A 17,690-nucleotide genomic window follows, 5' to 3' on the forward strand; every position below is an offset into this window, starting at 1 on the left:
GCCTTTCGCAAGCTTCTTAAAACCCACCTCTGTCGTCAGGCATCGGGGAATTAAGATATTCTTTCCCCCTAGGCTTCCACAATTTATGTATGGTACGTTGTATGTATGATTGGTTTTAAAATAAGGGTTTTTAGCTTCTTTAGTATTGGATTGTCGCATGTTGTTTTTTACTACTGTTGTTAGCCGCCCCGAGTCTACGGAGAGGGGCGGCATACAAATCCAATAAAATGAAATGAAATGAATGAAATGGATTACATTGAGTTTGAATCTGTTTTGTGTGTGTGTATTGTTGCAGTTTTCTACACTGCTTTTTTTAACCATAAAGGATCATACATTTATGTCAGTCCAGGGAAGAAAGAAGTTGAGCTGCTAACTAGTCAACACTTTATAATCTTACATATATATTATAACATACAGGTAATCCTTGATTTACAACTAAAATCAGGATTTCCATTGCAAAGATGGGAACATAATTTTAGGTCTGGAAAGAAACATTTGGAGCAAGTTAGACCAATGGGGGAAAAAAAACCTTGCAAAGACTTAGGGCTTGGAAAACATTCTTCGCAAAGAGTAACAATGAAAGAGCCTGCAAGGTAAGAGCTGGACAGAGCGTTAGCAGCTAGTAAGGCCTAGAAAAAAAACTTACATTCAGAGTATAAGATGCACCCAAATTATCAGCCTCTTTTAGGGAGGAAAAAGGTGCTAATTTATTTTTCAAAGTACCAGAAGGCAAGACAAGAAACAATGGATGGAAACTACTGTATTTTACGGTAGTTTCTATCCTTCTTTCTTGTTTTGCCTTCTGATAGTTTGAAAAATAAGTTAGCCCCTCTTATTTGTGGCAGCCTCTCAAATACTGGAATTCTGCTATCTTTTAATCCGATATATAGTTATCTCTATACTGGATACCTTGATGTGCAGTGAAGAAAAACTGCCCAGAATTATCCATACTGGAAACTTTACAGATGTAGTAAAAGTAAAGAGACGCTCTTCTACAACTGTTTAAGGAAGTTGAGGCATTGCCTTTCCCAATGTTCATACCAACGTAGAGATGCTGGCTGACTTTTCCCCCACTTGCCAATTAGCAAGAATACTTTTTGAAGACATGCATTGTTCTGTCTGTGATGTGTTTATTTTTGCAATCTCTACTGTTTTGTTTTTCAATTGAATATACGACTACTGTAAATGACACGGACCTGGCTCCTGTATCATACATTGAGTTTTGTTTGGTTTTCATAATGTATTGGGAGACCTCAAGCAACTACAATTTATGAACCAGAAGCAATGGCTTAGCATGATGTGTGAACCAAGCCAAGAGTGTTTGCTCAACTGTTCATTCGGCAGCCAAAACAAATTAAATATAAAACGTCTTTGTTCGTGGAAACTGGCAAGATGGGTCTGCATATATCCCGCACTTAAGAAGCAATTTGTGTTTTTAATTTTCTTAATTCACGCGAGCGGTTAAAGCAACAGTGCCCTTTATAACAAAGTGGGAGTGATTGTGAACATATTCATGCATGCCTGTACAGTGGTACCTCTACTTACAAACTAAATTCGTTCCGTGACTAGGTTCTTAAGTAGAAAGGTTTGTAAGAAGAAGCAATTTCCCCATAGGAATCAATGTAAAAGCAAATAAGGCATGCGATTGGGGAAACCACAGGGAGATTCCTCCGAGGAGATTCCTAGAGTGGCCCTTTGCAGGCTTTCCCCTGCCTTTTCCGGCCCTGTTTCCTCCCAGGAGATTCCTAGAAAGGCTCCATGGAGGCTTCTCCCTGCCTTTTCCAGCCCCGTTTCCTCCCAGGAGATTCCTAGAGAGGCCCCATGGAGGCTTCTCCCTGCCTTTTCCGGTTACAATTTCGGATGTTCGGGTTTGTAAGTGGAAAATGGTTGTTGAAAGAGGCAAAAAAAATCTTGACCACCTGGTTCTTATCTAGAAAAGTTCATAAGTAGAGGCGTTCTTAGGTAGAGGAACCACTGTATAGATGCACAGTTATTGTTTGAGAAGAGAGAAATGTGTAGTAGGATACAGGACAAATGGACAAATGGTTTGCACAGCATGATCAAATGTTACTAGAAATGTGTGCTTGTGAAAAGTTGACCATGGGGCTTAGCATTGGGGTGAACTAAGCCATGACACTGTGGGAAGATATCCATCTGGTTCAGTTCCAAGTTGGAAGAAAGGCACTGGAGACAAAATGGAGACTTGAGGCTGATTGAAAAGAGGTTTAATGATGAAGCAGAACCACATGGAATTGGGAGTGTGTATCTTCTTTAATGCACTGCTTAGGAGAGTCCAACGTTGGACTCTCCATGCAGCGCATTGAGAAGACCGTTCAGGTAAGTACAACGGCTCTTCTCTTGGACTTTGCACTTGAACTTCCTCTTCCTGTGAAAGAACATGTATTCTATTGGCTGTTGTGGGAGTTATGTAGGGGTCATAGCTGGCTCTATAGGTTAGACAACCTATCAGGTTTGGTTAAGGTTTGGACTGCTAAGATGATGCAATGAAGAGGTGTGTATTCTTAAAGGGGGCTCTGCAATTCCTATTATGACTTTTATGACTTTTCCTATTATGACTTTTCCCTGGGTTGGATCCTGGGTGACGGCATTTGCTTGTGAATAGAGCTATCTATCTCTTTAGCTCTTAAACGCTGATATCTGAGAGCTGTTTAGAAAAGCTGGGGGATGCTTTCTCTGTCTAAAAGACACATTTTGCCATTTCTCATCCAGGGCAATATAATACTCTGCCTTTTTAATATTTCATTCTGGGTAGATGTCTGAGTGATAACTTTCTGCAATACGAAGACATGGTGTGGATTATTAATAATGTCTGCTGTGTCGTGTGAATGGAGCATTTGTTGTTTTGTGTCTCTTGTCTTCAGAGTTTAAAAACATTGTGGAACAAAGCTGCAAAAAGACCCGCAGATTGCACAACTTGAGCAGGAATGCAAAAAATGCTGCAGATGTGAATACCTACTTCATTTAGGGCTGATCTTGAAAGAATGTACAACATATATGTATATATTCTGCCCTAAGACTGATTTATGCAGCACAAACTGTTATTTCAAGAAATTTTTCATTTTACTTTCTGCAGAGGGAGTCAGTCCACAGCCAGGCTCTGATATATAATCTATGTTTAATTAATTTTTTTTTTAAAAAATATATATTTTATTGCATTTTAATACTTTAACACTTTCCAGTGGGTTGACATCTAAATATTTACATTTACTGTACATTGACATGTTATTCATTTTTACATTTTTACACATATTTCTTTGTAAAAAAAAAATCTCTTGTTGTTGATTTGCTTTTCTCTTTTGTGTCCAATTGTACCACTTCATCCAATTAATTTCTGAAAGCTTTCCACATGAGTCACTCTGTACAGGTAGTCCTCGAATTACAACGGTTCATTTAGTGACTATTCAAAATTCACAATGGCACTGAAAAAAAGTGACTCGTAACCATTTTTCATACTTACAACCAGTAATGGGCAGCCAAAATTTTTACTGCCACATTGTGGGTGTGGCTTATTTTGTAGGTGTGGCTTAATGGTCATGTGACTGGGTAGGAGTGGCTTGCCAGCCATGTGACCAGGTGGGAGTGGCTTGAACAATCATCACTGTTCAAGTGAACTGTTAAGTCTTCAACTTAAAACCTTACCAGTGTCGCTCGCTGGGGTGACAATTTGCTTCACATTTCTCACGCTCTCCTTCCTGGGTCCCCCCCCCGCCTCAGGATGGGTAGTTAGGCAAACGCGTGCCGCCAAAAGCATAAATGCTGCCAGTGCTGCTTGCACCTCAGGAAGGAAGCAGCCGTGTGAGGCTGGAGGGGAGCCAGGCAGGAGAGAGGGAAGCTCATCAGAGACCAGGAAGGAGGAAAGAGGAAAAAAGCGAGGAGTGCAGAAGCAGGAGCAGCAGGAGGGAAAAAGGAGAGTTGAGCCGAGATCAGTAATTTTTAGATTATTTTTAATATTAGATTTGTCTACATTGTCTTTTTATATTGTTGTTAGCCGCCCCGAGTCTTCGGAGAGGGGCAGCATACAAATCAAAGAAAGAAGGAAAGGAAGGAAGGAAGGAAGGGAGGAAGGAAGGAAGGGAGGAAGGAAATAAATAAATAAATAAATAAATAAATAAATAAATAAATAAATAAATAAATCCAGGAAGCGACAGCTGCCGATCAGCTGGAGCTGCGCACACATCTTCATTTCTGCCGGTGGAACTGCATTCCGCCCCATCCTGCCTGCTGCCCACCCCTGCTTATAACCATTGCAGCATCTCCGTGGTCAACAGGCGGGTGTTACCGCTGATGCCGCTACTGGTGCACTGCATGCATAACTCCGGGTGTCTGGTAGGTGGGCATGCGTGTCCCAGTGAGATTTTGCTTCTGCGCATGAGCAGCAAGCAAAATCTCACCAGGGAATGTATGCATTTTGGCCAAAAAAAATTTGCTTCCATGCATGCAGGAATTCTGATAATATCATTTTATTAGATTCATTAACATTAAGAAAGGGGAAGTCACATATGGCTACTGCTTTATTCAATTAAAAAAAATCTATTTCACTACCATCCATCTCTATCTAACATCCATATCCATCTGTCTGTCTGTCTGTCTTTCTATCTATCTATCTTTTTTTAAAAATTATTTGTATGCCGCCCCTCTCCGTAGACTCGGGGCGGCTCACAACAGTGATAAAAACAATACATGGTAACAAATCTAATAATTACAATCTAAAATAACAGTTTTACATTAAAAAGTCTAAAAATAAAAAAACCCCAATATCTATCTATCTATCTATCTATCTATCTATCTATCTATCTATCTATCTATCTATCTATCTTTCTTTCTTTCTTTCTTTCTATCTATCTATCTATCTATCTATCTATCCATCCATCCATCCATCCATCCATCCATCCATCCATCCATCCATCCATCCATCCATCCATCCATCCATCCATCCATCTATCTATCTATCTATCTATCTATCTATCTATCTATCTACTATTGTCTGTCTGTCTGTCTGTCTGTCTGTCTGTCTGTCTGTCTGTCTGTCTGTCTGTCTATCTATCTATCTATCTATCTACTATGGTCTGTCTGTCTGTCTCTCTGTCTGTTTGTCTATGAATGAATCTGGACGTTTATCACATTGAGTTGGCCCTCATCTTGACTTTTTAGTTTTTCCTTTGCCTTCCTGATCAGGCAGTGGTTTTTTTTTTTTGAAAAGGAGAGGAACAAAACAGAAGTGCTCAACCTGATATCCGACTTTTGTTGAAATTGGCCTTGGAAGATAGTCTACCGACAGTCAAATGGCGTTCTCTCTCTCTCCCTCTCCCTCTCTTCACTTCTTCCTTCTCAGCAAGTTCAGAGACCCTGCTAAATTGCTTGGCAGTGGCAGACAGGAAACAAATCTGTTTATTTTAGTTATGCAACCTCTCTAGACAAAGAGGAAAGCCACGTGAGTGATAGAAGCAAAGGGAACATCTGTGATACTTGAACCCTGCAGTAAGACAGTCGCAGAAGAACAACTCAAAGAGGTGTGAAGTCATTGAATATCACAAGAACGGCTGCTTTTGCAGCTGTGGATCCAGCTTCAAGCCACCCTTTAAATCATTGATATTACCTGTTTTGTGATGTCATCTTTTTTTTTTTACGCAGTTAATTAAGAGGCTTCAGCTGGCTTGAAAGCCGAGTCGGTCCATTCTTGTCTTGATGTTTCTGCTTGGCCAGGTTGAGATCAGTGGATGAAAAAGTTTTAGAGTAATTTTCCATAGCCCCCTTTTTTTTAAACATTAGCAGAACTTGTGGGTGCCAGAGAAATTATTTCCAGAGGTTTTATGTGAATTCAAGATCAGGACTTAAGACGCTTTCTCTTGGATATACTGTAGTTAAGAGTCCAACTGAAACAAGTGGTATGTATTAAAGAGTGGGGGGAAGTGTTTAAATTCTTTGGCTGTTTACTCACAACAGCAAGCCAGCATTGTAGAAAAATTCAGACTCTCCAATTAATGCATAAAACCTGTTTGCCTCTGCTTGGCTTTCCTCGCCAGTGGGAACTGCTAAACTAACTATGGATTAAAAAGCTCAGGGCTTTGTCTCAGCTGAAAAGGAAACCCTGGTGTGTTTTTACTCTTCTGTCTGGAATTCCAGTGGAAAAACCTGATGTCTGAGCCTTAAGAGACTAGTTTTTAGAGAGTGTAATCTTGTGTGTGTGTGGGGGGAGAGGGAATAATGTGTTTAAAATTGTTATACTAGCCACTAAGAATTCGAAGAACTGTTTAACAAAAGACAGATTTTTTCCTCATTATGTCGCCTTTCAAATGGCTGGACTTGAACTTCTAGAGACCTTCTGCATGGACTACTGCGGGGTCAGGGGTGCACACGCTCTGGATGGCCCCCAAATTGAGAAAGGCTGTTTTGATGCACATGCCACATAGTTTGTTAGATTGGGCTTGTATTGCTGTTTCTCCCACTGGGAGCTGTTGGCGAAAACAAACGTTGCCAATTCAAAGCTGAGCTAAGTCTTTTCTCTGCTTCAGCCAACTACCAAAAACTCTTCCCTGTTCTTCTCCACTGTCAACTACAGTGGTGCCCCTACTTAAGAACGCCTCTATTTAAGAACTTTTCTAGATAAGAGCCGGGGGCTCAATATTTTTTTACTTAAGAACCTGAGCCCGGAAAAATTTCCCAGGAAATTTGGGAGCGGCACGAATGCCCAGCCAGTTTCCTGCCATTCCCCCTTTAATCCCGGTCATCTCGGGTTTTCCTGGGCTGCCAGAGGTGCCTTTTGGAGGCGCTTAAGGAGGCTTTGGCAGCCCAGAGCGAACAGAGCATTTTCCTTTCTCTGGGCGCTTGGAGAGGGAATAAACCGCTTCACTTTGGTGACTCCCTCGTGCTGCCTCCCATACACCCGAGGTTGCCTCCCAGAGTGTCTGGGTGCGGAAAGGCAAAAGGGGGTGCTCATCTCATCTTCTTCCTTTGGCAGCGACTGTTCTCCTCCTCTTCTTCTTCTTCCTCCTCCTCCCACCCAAATTCCGAGCTTTTATTTCTTTCCTAATGGGTTTGCACACATTATTTGCTTTTACATTGATTCCTATGGGAAACGTCTACGGAGTCTACAGGTATAACAAGCAGGAAGAGGGAGATTATGATCCCGCTATATAGAGTGCTGGTGAGACCACATTTGGAATACTGTGTTCAGTTCTGGAGACCTCACCTACAAAAAGATATTGACAAAATTGAACGGGTCCAAAGACGGGCTACAAGAATGGTGGAAGGTCTTAAGCATAAAACGTATCAGGAAAGACTAAATGAACTCAATCTGTATAGTCTGGAGGACAGAAGGAAAAGGGGGGACATGATCGAATCATTTAAATATGTCAAAGGGTTAAATAAGGTTCAGGAGGGAAGTGTTTTTAATAGGAAAGTGAACACAAGAACAAGGGGACACAATCTGAAGTTAGTTGGGGGAAACATCAAAAGCAACATGTGAAAATATTATTTTAATGAAAGAGTAGTAGATCCTTGGAATAAACTTCCAGCAGACATGGTAGATAAATCCACAGTAACTGAATTTAAAGATGCCTGGGATAAACATATATCCATCCTAAGATAAAATACAGAAAATAGTATAAGGGCAGACTAGATGAACCATGAGGTCTTTTTCTGCCATCAGTCTTCTATTTTTTTATGTTTCTATGAGTCTACGGAGAGGGGCGGCATACAAATCTAATCAATCAATAAATAAAAAAAATAAAAATTGCTTCTACTTAAGAACGTTTCTGCTTAAGAACCTGGTCACAGAACGAATTAAGTTCTTAAGTAGAGGTACTACTATATTCTCTTTTGAACTTTCTTCCTTTTCTCCCATCTGGATAATAGTGATAGCATTTAGACTTATATACTGCTTCACAGTGCTTTTACAGCCCTCTCTAAGCGGTTTATAGAATCAGCCTCATACAGCCAACAATCTGGGTCCTCATTTTACCCACTTTGGAAGGATGAAAGGCTGAGTCAGCCTGGAGCTGGTGGTGAGATTTGAACTGCTGAACAACAGCTAGCAGTTAGCTGAAGTAGCCTTCATTGCTGCACTCTAACCACTGCGTCACCTTGGATTAAGGAAAAAGTACCGTTTTGTCCCGGCAGACAGCCCAGTTCAGTAGGGTTTCCTCCTGAAAAAGATCTCTGGTCTCTTGTGGCTTTTAATTATGATTACAAATCCTGTGTCCTGGTTTAATTTTCTCTAGCTTGTGGGCAATTGCACAAATTTATTATTTTTACAGCACTTCTCAGAGCTGGCCGTCCAATCTGTTTATCCGTTTGTCAGGTCTTCCTTCCTTGGGCATATTTGCAAGATTCTCAAAGTCACATGATTTTAGAGAAAAAGTCATTCACTTTGAAAACACAGCCCAAAGAATTTTATTGATTCAGTTTTCATTTTTCAAAATTAAGGAAGGAAGGAACCAAGTGAAGGTAAAATTCAAACCGAGGCAATGAAACATAGAAACATAGAAGACTGACGGCAGATACCTCATGGTCCATCTAGTCTGCCCTTATACTATTTTCTGTATTTTATCTTAGGATGGACATATGTTTATCCCAGGCATGTTTAAATTCAGTTACTGTGGATTTATCTACCACGTCTGCTGGTAGTTTGTTCCAAGGATCTACTACTCTTTCAGTAAAATAATATTTTCTCATGTTGCTTTTGATGTTTCCCCCAACTAACTTCAGATTGTGTCCCCTTGTTCTTGTGTTCACTTTCCTATTAAAAACACTTCCCTCCTGAACCTTATTTAACCCTTTAACATATTTAAATGTTTCGATCATGTCCCCCCTTTGCCTTCTGTCCTCCAGACTATACAGATTGAGTTCATAAAGTCTTTCCTGATACGTTTTATGCTTAAGACCTTCCACCATTCTTGTAGCCTGTCTTTGGACCCGTTCAATTTTGTCAATATCTTTTTGTAGGTGAGGTCTCCAGAACTGAACACAGAATTCCAAATGTGGTCTCACCAGCGCTCTATATAACGGGATCACAATCTCCCTCTTCCTGCTTGTACTACCTCTAGCTATGCAGCCAATAAGTGTTCTCTGATGCTCTTCGGCTTTGAGACTTCCGACAAGAGTGAGCTCCTTGTTCTAGGTGTATTAATTAGCACAATGTGAAAGTGTTGCATTTAATTGCTGGAAGTGAACAATTCAATCAGCAGGAGTCTCCGATCCTACTATGTATGTAAACATAGGGAAGTTTAACCATTTGTAACTGCATGGCAAATTTAATCATAGCAACTGCATAGAATTTTTAAAAAAGTGTTAAAGCCTCTGGAAGGAAGAAGGAATTGTATACATGCAGAAGTCCTAGAAACCTTTAAAGGACCCTGTTTTTCCTCTCTTTCATTTTTCCTCTTTTTCATCCCTCTGTACAGTGTTCCCTCGATTTTCGCGGGTTTGAACTTCGCGTAAAGTCTATACCATGGTTTTTTTAAAATATTAATTAAAAAAATACTTTGTGGGTTTTTTCCCTATACTGTACCATGGTTTTTCCCGCTCGATGACGTCATATGTCATCGCCAAACGTTCGTCTGCCTTTAATAAATATTTTTTAAAATAAACTTTAATAAATAAACATAGTGAGTAATAATCTAAGGGAATGGGAAATTGTAATTTAGGGATTTAGAGTGCTATGGGAAGGTTTGTGATACTGTTCATAGCCAAAAATAGTGTACAGTGTTCCCTCGATTTTCGCGGGAGATGCGTTCCGAGACCGCCCGGGAAGTAGAGATGCAGAAGTAAATATACTATTTTTGGCTATGAACAGTATCCCAAGCCTTCCCTTAACACTTTAAACCCCTAAATTACAATTTCCCACTCCCTTAGCAACCATTCAGATTATTACTCACCATGTTTATTTATTAAAGTTTATTTTAAAAAATGTTTTTTAAAGGCAGACAAAAGTTTGGCAATGACATATGACGTCATCGGGCGGGAAAAACCGTGGTATAGGGAAAAATCCGCCAAGTATTTTTTAATTAATATTTTTGAAAAACCGTGGTATAGACGTTCCACGAAGTTCAAACCCACAAAAATCGAGGGAACACTGTATTTACTTCCGCACCTCTACTTCGCAGAAATTCGACTTTTGCGGGCGGTCTCGGAATGCATCCCCCGCAAAAATCGAGGGAACACTGTATTTTGAATGGCGAAAAAGGCAAAAAATGGGGTTGCACTAGCTTTGTAGCTCTAATTCATCCCGCAGAATTAGAGGTGGGTTCCTGCCAGTTCGATCCAGTTCTGTACAACTTGTAGCAAGAACTGCCGAGCTGGCAGTGATGGCCGGCTGGACCTGCCCTTGATGTCAGAGGCGCCACCATCATCTTGTTTTTTTGCTTCTGTTCATGCACAGAAGCTGGGTTTTATCAAGGCATGTGCATGCGTCTTGGCGGCCTGTGAGGAAGCAAATCGGCAGTGAAGTAAGCCAGAACCCACCCCTGCCCAGAACACTTTATTGTTTCCACCATGAAAAGTCAGAACTTCCTGTTTCTCCTGGTTAAGGGAAGTTTGGAGAGCATTTTTGAGAGGCAAGAGAAGATGTTCAAGGAATAATATTTCATGCTGCTCACTTAATTATTAAATATTCATATTTATAGTTTGACAACTTCTCTTCCACTAGAAGCCTTTCATAGAAACATAGAAGACTGACGGCAGAAAAAGACCTCATGGTCCATCTAGTCTGCCCTTATACTGTAATTTTCTGTATTTTATCTTAGGATGGATATATGTTTATCCCAGTCATGTTTAAATTCAGTTACTGTGGATTTATCAACCACGTCTGCTGGAAGTTTGTTCCAAGCATCTACTACTCTTTCAGCAAAATAATATTTTCTCATGTTGCTTCTGATCTTTCCCCCAACTAACTTCAGATTGTGTCCCCTTGTTCTTGTGTTCACTTTCCTATTAAAAACACTTCCCTCCTGGACCTTATTTAACCCTTTAACATATTTAAATGTTTCGATCATGTCCCCCCTTTTCCTTCTGTCCTGCAGACTATACAGATTGAGTTCATGAAGTCTTTCCTGATAAGTTTTATGCTTAAGACTTTCCACCATTTTTGTAGCGGGAATAAAAAAAGTTTGGACAAAAAAATCTCTCTTCCTCCCTTTTGCTCTATTTCTCTCTCCCTCCCTCTTTCTCTCTCTTCCTTCCTTTCTCTCTCCATCCCTCTTTCTTTCTCTCTTCCTTCCTTCCTCTTTTTCTCTCTCCCTCCTTCCCTCCCTCTATGTGTTTCTTTCTCCCTCCTTCCCCCCCTCTTGCTCTCTCTCTCTTGCTTTCTTTCTCTCTCTGTCTCTCTTGCTATTTCTCTCTCTCTTTCTCTCTCTCTCTCTCTGTCTCTCTTGCTATCTCTCTTTCTTTCTCTCTCTGTCTCTCTTGCCATCTCTATTTCTCTCTCTCTATTTCTCTCTTGCTATCTCTCTCTCTCTCTCTTGTATCTCTCTCTCTCTTGCTATCTCTCTCTCTTTTTCTCTCTCTCTTGCTATCTCTCTGTTTCTCTTTCTCTCTGTCTCTCTTGCTATCTCTTTCTCTCTCTCTCTCTCTTGCTATCTCTCTTTCTCTCTCTCATTTGCTATCTCTTTCTCTCCCCCCTCCCTTTCTCTCTCATTCCTTTCTCTCCCTCTTTCCTTTCCTTTCTATCTCTCTTTCTTTTTCTCCCTCCTTCATATCTTTTTTCTCTCCCCCTCCCTCCCTCTTTCCTTTCTCCCCCTCCCTTTCTCTTCCTTTTTCTCTATCCTTTCTACCTCTTACTCTTTCTTTCTCTCCCTCTTTCATTCAATTTTCTCTCCCTCCCTTTCTCTCTCTTTCCTTTCTCTCCCTCCCTTGTTCTCCCCTGGGGCTGCCTGTGCCTGCCCTGCACCACCCAACACGGACGGACAGCCCCCGGTCGTCGGTTCGTCGCCCCCCCCCACACACGGAGGGAGATCAGGCTGGCGAGGGCGGTAGATCTGCATCCCCAGCCACTGGAGGGAAATCGGGGCGGCGAATCCACCTCCCCAGCCGGGCGGAGGGAAATCAGGCTGGCGAGGGCGGTAGATCTGCGTCCCCAGCCACTGGAGGGAAATTGGGCTGGCGGGGGCGGCGAATCCACCTCCCCAGCCGCGCGGAGGGAAATCGGGCGGGCGGGTGGCTGCGGCTCCCTGCGTGTCCCTGGAAAAGGGTGCACGGGGGGGCATTTTGGGGTGCGCTGGCACAGGCGTGCGCAGCCTACAGGGAACGGTGCCCGGGGCCGCTGCAGCCGGCAGCCTCCCGTTCCCGCTGCCAGTGCCCTCCCGCCAGACCCCAAAGGAGATTTGTTGCCGCCCCTACCAGGGAAGCTCCAGCTGAGCGCGAAGAATAAAGCTCAGCTCCCGGTCTCAGAAACTGAGTTTCGCGGCACACCTGATCATGTCTCGCGGCACACCAGTGTGCCGCAGCACACCGGTTGAAAAACACTGAGCTAGATGACTGAGAATCTCCATAGAGCTATCTGGTGGAACGTTTCATTTTCTGGGATCCTACCCCATTATTCAGTTCTACAAGATAGACAGCTTACGATTTCTTAATATTTAAAATGACTTGCCATCCGAATTAAAATTGGTAAGGGTTCCTCTCAACTTCTCTTTCAAAAGCAGTCATTACTTTTGAGACATGACCTCTTGAAACGCCAAACATTCAGGCACTTTCTGTTAGCACTAGCGCCTGCCATTCAAGCACTAACAATTTGGCTTCTTTGAAAGTCTGAGAGGTCTGCCATTTCTAGAAGGTTATAACCAATTTCCTTAAATTTCTGTAAAAAAAAAGTAGTTTAAAAAACGTATCAAATAACAAAATTAAAACAAACAAACATTAAAATATGTCACGTTTTGATTGATTCGAATATGTTCAAACATGACGCCAAACAGTCAAGTGTTTCCATTTCTTTGTCCACCCGATGTATCTCTTGCATTTTGCTTTCAAAATTGTGAATAATCCCTTTAAGCTGTTTTAATATCTTAATATGATAATATAACGATATAAATTACTGTTTATTCTACAGTGTGTTGGCAACACTTATGTAAAGCTGGTGCATTATAAGGATAATATTTATTATAATTATTATAAGGAACAATAGAGTGGATGGGGGCACTGAAGTGAGAGAACTCTGAAGAGAAATTCTGTGTTCTAAATTGTTTGTCTGGATGTGCACTAACCTTATGACATTTAAAGTTTGTTACCGTCTCACAGAAGGGACTAAGAACAAGTGATGATAAATTCTGGAGGACTGAAAGGGACCGCCTTCTGCTGCACGAATCCAAGCGACCAGTTAGGTCCCACAGAGTGGGTCTTCTCCGGGTCCCGTCAACCAAACAATGTCAGTTGGTGGGACCCAGAGGAAGAGCCTTCTCTGTGGCGACCCCGACCCTCTGGAACCAACTCCCCCCAGAGATTAGAATTGCCCCCACCCTCCCTGCCTTTCGTAAACTGCTTAAAACCCACCTCTGCTGCCAGGCATGGGGGAACTGAGATACACTCTCCCCCTAGGCCTTACAATTTTATGCATGCTATGTCTGTATGTATGTTTGCTTTTTTATATAATGGGTTTTTAACTGTTTTTTTAATATTGAATTTTGTTACTTACTGTTTACTGCTGTTGTTAGCCGCCCCGAGTCTGCGGAGAGGGGCGGCATACAAATCCAAATAATAAATAATACAAATAATAAATTTTATATCAAAGATCTGCCTGTGGTAGATTCTGGTCCCTCTGGTTTTCCTTCCTTTTAAAAACATCTATGTATAAGACAGACAGAATGGAAACAATACTTCAATGGAAATAGTGAATACTTTCAAGATGTCATGACCAGTTATTCAAGTTCTGCTTTACTGTATTGTAATAAAATAGCCTCAGAAACAATGCTCACAGGTTATGTTTGGTCTACAATTCTCCTAATTCCTGGTGAATATCAGTTAGAACTGTGGTGGGGTGCTTGTGGCTTCAAGATGGTGAGAACATCTGGGTGATAGAAAACCTGCCCTATCTTATATGCATTTGGCATATTCAAATGAAACAGGGTTTTGATCACTCAGTTTTACCCTCCAACTTAAAAAGCTGATGACTGCAGATGCGCCTCAAGTGTGAACATTGCACGACAGGAACTAAGTACAGTGATACCTTTACTTAGGAACTTAATTCATTCCGCGACCAGGTTTTAAGTTTAAAAGTTTGTAAGAAGAAGCTATTTTTCCCATAGGAATCAATGTAAAAGCAAATAATGTGTGTGATTGGGGAAACCACAGGGAGGGTGGAGGCCCTGTTTCCTCCCAGGAGATTATTATTAATAATAATAATAATAATAATAATAATAATAATAATAATAATAATTTATTGGATTTGTATGCCGCCCCTCTCCGTAGACATCCCATCCTAGAGAGGCCCCACAGAGGTTTCTCCCCGCCTTTTCTGACCCTCTTTCCTACCAGGAGATTCCTAGAGAGGCCCTACAGAGACTTCTCACCGCCTTTTCCAACCCTGTTTCCTCTCCGGAGATTCCTAGAATGGCCCCACGGAGGCATCTCCTCAACTGTTCCTGCCCTGTTTCCTCCCAGGAGATTCCTAGAGAGGCCCCATGGAGGCTTCTCCCCGGCTTTTTTGATCCTGTTTCCTCCCAGGAGATTCCTAGAGAGATCCTAGAGTGGCTTCTCCTCGCCTTTTCCAGCCCCTTTTCCTCCCAGGAGATGCCTAGAGAGGCCCCACGGAGGCTGCTCCTTGCCTTTTCCGGTTATAGTTTCGGAGGTTCGAGTTTGTAAATGGAAATGGTTCTTGAGAAGAGGCAAAAAAATCTTGAACACCCAATTCTTATCTAGAAAAGTTCGTAAGTAGAGGCGTTCTTAGGTAGAGGTACCACTGTATCCTGTTGTTTTTAGCTATTGGAAAGAGACCTTCAGTTAAGTTGCCATCTTTTCCCATAAGTCAACTGAACAACTTCTACATTATTGATTGATTGATTGATTGATTGATTGATTGATTGATTGATTGATTGGATTTCTAGAGCAGAGGTCTTCAAACTTGGCAACTTTATGACTTGTGGACTTCAACAATTCTGGGAATTGGAAGTCCACAAGTCTTAAACTTGCCAAGTTTGGGGACCCCTGCAGTAGAGGTGAACTAGAGTTGCAAAGAAGAGGCAACATAGGAACGTGGCTGAATAAATTCATGCATTATAAATACAGGAGCCATGTTGGCACAGTGGTTACAATGCAGTATTGCAGTTGAATTCAGCTCACTGCCAGGAGTTCGATTCTCACCAGGCTCAAGGTAGATTTAGCCTTCCATCCTTCCGAAGTCAGTAAATGTCATCTGGCGGGCCCCAGGGGAAGAGCCTTCTCTGTGGCGGCCCTGGCCCTCTGGAATCAACTCCCCCCGGAGATTAGAACTGCTCCCACCCTCCTTGTCTTCCGTAAACTATTTAAGACCCACCTATACCGCCAGGCATGGTGGATTTGAGACACCTTTCCCCCAGGCTTATTATAATTTATGTTTGGTATGTATGTGCTGTTTGGTTTTTAATTATGATAGGGTTTTTTAGGGTTTTTTTAATATTAGATTTCTGCCAGCATAATATTGTTTTTATTGTTGTTGTGAGCTGCCCCGAGTCTTCGGAGAGGGGCGGCATACAAATCTAATAAATTATTATTATTATTATTATTATTATTATTATTATTATTATTAAAATGAGGACCCAGATTATTGGGGACAATATGCTGACTCTGTAAACTGCTTAGAGTGGGATGTCAAGCACTATGAAGTGGTAAGTCCTATAACTACTGCTACATATATACATTGCCTCAACAATGATGAGAATGGATTCTTCTCCATTAGAGAGAGATACAGATTGGAAAATCTGGAACCTAGATCTGAAATCATCCACCTTGATTTTGTCACAAAACAAGACACTTCCCTGTGCCACTCAACTTCACTTTGAGACGTGGCTGCTAATTTCAGATGGGTGGGCTATGGATCATAGAATGTGAAATTGGTGCAGCCATCCTAGGTGATATAATTAGCTTGTTACAAAATGTGGCTTGAACTTGGCCTGTCAATTTCTGTCAAAGAAAGTAATCTGTTTTGACCAGAAATGGTTGATTCGACAGCAAACCTCTTCAGCTAGCCTACTGTTGTAACCACATTTCTTACATCCTTGCTAATTGCAATAACGAATGCAACTTTTGATTGAGTTGAGAAAGAGCCCCCTGCTGTTTTTCTTTGAATGGAATTAGTGAGGCGCGGAAGGAACCAAGTCACATGAAACATCACAAGTTCTCTGTGTGTGTGTATGTGTGTTTGTGTGTGTGTGTGTGTGGTGTGCATAATCCTAAAAGAACAAGGCTATTTAAAAAAGGCATATTTAATTTTTCTGTCCTCCTTTGGAAACTGCATTTTATTATACTTCCAAAGCAGTTTGCATCATTAAAAATAATAATCAGAATCACATCTTCAAAGTTTCTTTCCCCAGTTTTGAAATGTCATGCCATCTCTCTGGTGAATAATAATGGAGTTATACAGTGCAAACAAATCAATGTTTATTGATGCTTTGCAAAGTAGCTGGTAAATAGTGCCGAGGTTTTAGAGCAGGGGTGTCAAACTCGATTTTGTTGAGGGTTGTGTTTCACCTTGGGTGGTTAGGAAGGGTGGGAACAGGATGACCAGCTCTTATCCTATGGTGGCCTATGGCAGCACAAGCACTCAGCCAGCAAAAGGAAGCGCGGGATGGCCGCGCACAGCCCTCCCGAGCTCTGTTTTTACTGGCAGAGGGTTGCAGAAGGCCACTGAAGCCAAAAACAGAGGTTGGGAAGATGCTCACGGCCCTCTCGAGCTCACTTTGTTGGCAGTTCCTTTGCTGTTTCCAGGGTGGCCCTGCAGACCAGATAATAATAATTAATAATACTTTATTAGATTTGTATGCCGCCCCTCTCCGAAGACTCGGGGCGGCTCACAACACAAGATCTGAGCACCCTGCGGGCCAGATGCAGCCCATGGGCCTTGAATTTGTAAGTCTTTCCTATCTTTATTTCTGTTTTTTCATGGTTTGTACCAAGTGGGTTGGGGTTGTTAACCTCAAGTCAAAAAATGATTTCTGGGTATTCAGAAATAAATCAAGATCTCATCAGTGTCATTTATGAAGCGAGGTGTTGTTTTTTTGCTCAACTGTAAACATATTAAATGTAATTTATCCATGGAGATTCTCAGTTATTCAGGTCACGATTGTCTCCAAACTGCTTTTTCAAAAATAAACTGGACTTACTTTCTTTTTTCCTTTAAATCGTTTCACTTGTCATCCAAGAAGTTTCTTCAGTTTTAATTGAATGGTGGAGAATGGAAAGATTTATATTTCTTACAATCATCTGGTCATGCTAATAACCAGATAACCAGATAAAGCCGCCATGAGTCTTCGGAGAGGGGCGGCATACAAATCTAAATAATAATAATAATAATAATAATAATAATAATAATAATAATAATAATAATAATAATAATAAAAAATGAGATAAATGTAATTTGCCATTTGTTGCTCCAGATTGGAAAGATCCAGCTGGACCATTCACAATTAGATATTACCATCTAGAATAATTTAAAGCTATTTGTTAACTGTAGATTCCTCCCTTTTGGTTAGTTAAATTTCTCTGCT

The 17,690-nt window shown here is 41.4% G+C and overlaps 1 protein-coding gene across 3 annotated transcripts in view; it reads left to right on the forward strand.

Moving 5' to 3' along the window:
• Nucleotides 1-17,690, forward strand: part of FNDC3B (fibronectin type III domain containing 3B) — a 376,606-nt gene that overhangs the window by 28,037 nt on the left and 330,879 nt on the right. Inside the window, exon 1 of one of the 3 annotated variants that reach the window (XM_070753642.1) lies at nt 5,816-5,906. The exons of the other annotated variants lie outside the window; for them this stretch is intronic. The gene's annotated coding sequence lies outside the window, so the exon portion shown is untranslated. Of the gene's footprint in view, nt 1-5,815; nt 5,907-17,690 lie in introns of those variants that run through there. 3 annotated transcript variants of the gene reach the window in all.

Source organism: Erythrolamprus reginae, chromosome 5, assembly GCF_031021105.1.
Source record: "Erythrolamprus reginae isolate rEryReg1 chromosome 5, rEryReg1.hap1, whole genome shotgun sequence".
NCBI classification, from domain to species: domain Eukaryota; kingdom Metazoa; phylum Chordata; class Lepidosauria; order Squamata; family Dipsadidae; genus Erythrolamprus; species Erythrolamprus reginae.